Genomic DNA, 5000 nt, shown 5'->3' on the forward strand with positions numbered 1-5000 from the left:
AATAAGCCCATACACACTTCTAACATGGCCTTTATCACCCTGTTACTGCATTACGATGACACCCATTTGCTTTTGATCTCATTGTCTGCCAACGTACGGAAAAAGCGGGGGGGCATTAAGGGGGGAGAGAGAGAGACATGGAGATTTTCTCAGCCTCTCATTCTTTTTTTTTTTTTTTTTTAATTGAACATAAATAGTACACGCAAATGTACAAATAAACATGGCAAGGTAGAACTGAATGTCAATGAAACAACCAGGCATGAAGAAGAAAAGGACATAAGGACATTCGTTCTGTATGTAATCAGAAGTTAATAGTGTTAACGGTTTGTGAGAAATTTACATTGCTAGACAAAAAAAGAAATTAAAAGGAAATAATTAAATAAATAGATAGACCAATGAAATTAAAACCGAAAAAAAAAAATGCAAGGGGAATACGACATGTAATTAAGTTGGCGATTCACAAGGAATCTCAGACATCAAACTGTATATTTTTTGTTGTTTATATATAAACATATATAAACAAACATATATTGTTTGTTGTTTATTTTTGGGATATATTGAGGAATATTTAATGGAAAGGAGTCACAATCGCTTTTTGACAATGTCGAAGTGTATAGGTGGCTATAGAATTTAAAGTTTTCATTGGAAATGATAGCCTCATCTGTAATTTCCTTGTTGTTAAGACGGGCTTCCGCTTTGCTCCGCTCCTCTTCTCCTCCGCTCTTCCGCTCCGGGCCCTGGAACTCCCGATCCGCGGGACTTCGGTGAATTCCGGGCCAGTTTTTTTGCTCTTCTGCTCTCCTCCCCTCCTCCGCTTCTTCGCTCCCCCGCTTTGGACCCTGGAACTCTTGAACAGGGCCGGGCTTCTGCCCTCCGCCTCTCCTCTGCTCATCCGCTCCAGGCCCTGGCACTCCCTGTGATCCAGTCATTCGCATGTGCGTGCCCGGAGGTCCGGGAGCTCCACTCAAACGTCCGGGGGGGGTAAGGGTAAGGGGTCCTGTCCCTCTCCCCCCCTCCTCGCCGCCTCTGAGAAGAGAAACATCTCCTCCACTCCTCCGCTCCTCCGCTGCGGAACCAGGTATTACCGATCCGCCGGACTCAGGCGAATTGCAGAAAGGGGTTTTGCCGTCCTCCGCTCCTCCGCTCCTCCGTTTCGGGCCCTGGAACTCCCGAACCGCTGGACACAAGCGAATCACGGTCCGGGCTTCTGCTCTCCTCCGCTCCTCACCTCATCCGCTCCAGGCCCTGGTACTCCGTGTCCGCGGGAACCCCCCCCAACCCACAAAAACAAACTCTCACACACACACAAACACACGCACACACACACACACACACACACACACAAACACACAAACACACACAGACACACCTGAACTCATCATCGCTGTGCTGATAGCATTGGCCGAAACGTATCCACAACCAAACCAACATTAGCTCATCCACTCATTCACATATGTGTGTGCCCGGAGGTCCGGGAGCTCCAGTCATAAGTCCGGGTGATCTATGTCCGGAGAAGGCTCACATTAGCCGGTCTAAGGGGTCCTGCTGCCCCCCAGCTTCCCGGCCTTTGAGAAGAGACACATAACTGCGCTCTTCCGCTTCTCCGCTATGGGCCCTGGTACTCCCGATCCTCCGAACTCAGGTGAATTGCGTGACGTGCTTCTGCTCTCCTATAAGCCCCTACACACTTCGAACACGGCTGTTATCACCCTGTTACTGCATTTCAATGACACCCATTTGCTTTCGATCTCAGTGTCTGCCACCGTACGGAAAAAGCGGGATGGGTGGGGGGGCATAAGCGCATTCGTGCTGTAAGTAATCAGAAGTTAATAGTGTTAACGGTTTGCGAGAAATTTTTAATGCTAGACAAAAAAAGAAAATTAAAAGGATATAATTAAATAAATAGATAGAAAAATAAAATTAAAAACGAAAAAAAAAAATTGTGAGGGGAATATAACATGTAATTAAGTTGGCGGTTCACAAGGAATCTCAGACATCAAACTGTTTTTAATTGAACATAAATAGTACACCCAAATATACAAATGTACAAATAAACATAGCAAGGTAGAACTGAATGTCAATGAAACAACCAGGGATGAGGAAGCAACGGACATCAGGACATTTGTTCTGTATGTAATGAGAAGTTAATAGTGTTACAGGTTTGTGAGAAATTTACAGTGCGAGACAAAAAAAGAAATTAAAAGGAAGTAATTAAATCAATAGATAGACAAATAAGAAATTAAAACGAAAAAAAAAAAAAAAATTGCAAGGGGAATGTAACATGTAATCAAGTTGTTTTTTTTGTTTTGTTTTTTTTTTTTACCAAAAAAAAAAGGAACCTCGGACATGGGTAACTATATTTTTTTGTTTTCGGATTTTTCCATAAGTTTTAAGGATTTTTTTTTTTTTTTTTTTATATTTCAAAATCGTTTATGAAGACATTAAAATTTGGGGAGCATTTTTGCATTCTGTTCTTGTGAATGAAGAACTTGGCCAGGCCTAAAAGAACATTGACACAGAGTTCATCTGTTATGTTGCTTATAAGTAAACAGAATGTTATATCATCTTTTGAGAAGGAAACTGGTGACGATGGAATGAGAAGGAGAAAAAATATATGGTCAGTGGTTTCAATGTTGTCTTCACAAAATGTACAAATATTATCTTCAAAATTAAAGCGTACCCTCGATAATTCCTTAGATGGGTAGATGTCAGTCATAATTTTGAAGTGGGTCTCTTTTGCCTTGGGGGTATGGGTAGAGTCAGATACATAGTTCGCAGCGTGGCAATCGATTCCTCATCAAATTTATTTAAAATATCCTTCTTTTTTTTTTTGACGTCCAGGGAATAAGTTTCCTGTGAAACATTTCCTAATAAAGGAGTTGCCGCGCTTTCTGTCCACAATTGAGATTCCCTGGAGTGATAGTCGGGGTAACTGTGGTTGTACGGTTCGGTGCGTCATTATATTTTTGGTCAGGAATACAAATTGTCGAGGCAGTGCGTTTCGTAACTTTAGCAACTCTAATATGGGAGGCTTGAATCTGTGTGTAGTACAGAACTGCTCATTGTCCAGAGGACTGCCAGTGTCATCCATCAAGTCAATTATCGACCATATACCTTTCTCAAAGCATTCCTTGTAAAACAGAGGTTTGTTGCCATGCAGTACATATCGATTGTTCCAAACTATTATACTGTGTGGTGAGAAATTGTGTACGTATATCATTTTCCAGTATAATAATATTTGTTTATGGAACTCTGAACATTTGACAGGAATCTTGTTGATATCCAAGTCAGAGATAAGCAGAAGACTCAGGCCGCCGACTTTGTTGAATAAGTAGTTTGGAGTACAATACCAGAAAGAACGATGAGGTTTGATCCAGGATTTCAACCAGTTCACCTTCAATGTCCCATTCAAGCAGTCCGACTCTATCACTTTCAGCCCTCCTTCACTTGTTTCTTTCACCATATGTGATTTTTTCTTAGATGGTGTGGTCTGTTCCTCCAGATAAAGTTGAAATTGATTTGGTTAACAGATTTTACGAGTTGATTTGGAGCAGCATTGGAATACGCTGGGTATATACATCTGGATAAACACATCCATTTTAGTCAAATATATCCGGCCTAATATTGATAAATCTCTCTGGAGCCATATATTAGAATTAAGCTTTACTTTGATTCAGTTTAGATTCAATGTTCCTGGATTGATTTAACGTTTGGTCCTTGGATAGGAAAATGCTCAAGTATTTTATTTCTGATTTCATAGAAACATCGCTGATTTCCTTTAGTGGCGAGTCATGCAGCGCAAGAAGTTTGCATTTCTTTAAGTTTAATGACAATCCTGAAGCCTTGGAGAATGTTTTGGTTGTTTTCGGCACTTATTGGGACTTGATGTTCATTTTTCAAAACTAAGGTTGTGTCATCTGCCAGCAGGCTAATAACAATTTCAGTCCCCAGCACGTCTAACTTTTGGATATCGTTGCTCTTTTCAACATAAACGGCTAGCATTTCGGTAGCAATTATAAATAAATAGGGTGAGATGGGGCAACCTTGGGGGATTCCCACATCAACATGGAAGCTCGGAGTGGTGCCGCTTGGCAGGGTGACACAGCTATGAATATTCTCATAGAGCCCACGGATCACATTCCTGAATATTTAACCAAATCCAAAATGTTCGAGCGTTGCTATGATAAATGGATGTTCGACCGAGTCAAAGGCTTTAGAAAAGTCCAAGAAGGATATGCGGCCATTATCTTCAATGCGATACGCCTCTAAACCCATCGCTCGCCCCGACTCGGGGAATCCTAGAGCCTACTTGCACCCCCGCCCTAACTTAACTCCCTCACTCGTGGAGCTCCCTGAGCTCCACACATCCCGGAGCATCACGCCGACTCATTCACATTTGAATGATTGTCTTTATTTTATGTCCGCTAGATAGAGGCATCCGCACATGCGCATCAGTGGAGCTTCAGGCCGGCTGAGGCATGGACTGAAAATCATAAAGACATGTGTGATGAGCTAAAAGGAAGATAAGCATATTTTTATAATAAATGTAAGAAAGAGAGGGTAATGCAGCCTCAGGGCGGCACTGGCCCGTGTCTCTCCAAGCCTGCCTTTGGGGGGGGGGGGCACGGAGCAGTGTCTCCCTGTGCCGGTCCCAAGCCCGGATAAATGCAGAGGGTTGCGTCAGGAGGGGCATCCGGCGTAAAACGTTTGCCAAAACCAAACATGCGAGTCAACCATAACTATACCATACCGGATGGGTCGCGGACCGGGTTAACAACGACCGCCATTGGTACTGATGACCTACAGGGTACTAATGGAAATTGGGCTACTGTGGGTCGAAGAACAAGAAGAAGAAGAAGAGGAGGAGTGCGTGTTCGGAAGCAGAGAGAGAGGAGGAAAGGAAAGAGCCTGGGACTGAGAGTAGGGACTTTGAATATTGGGACTATGACAGGAAAAGGTAGAGAGTTGATGGACACGATGCAGAGAAGGAAGCTGGATAT

This window comes from Fistularia commersonii, unplaced genomic scaffold, assembly GCF_037954325.1.
Source record: "Fistularia commersonii isolate RoL2024-O1a breed Wild unplaced genomic scaffold, RoL_Fcom_v1.0 HiC_scaffold_37, whole genome shotgun sequence".
Classification (NCBI taxonomy): Eukaryota; Metazoa; Chordata; class Actinopteri; order Syngnathiformes; family Fistulariidae; genus Fistularia; species Fistularia commersonii.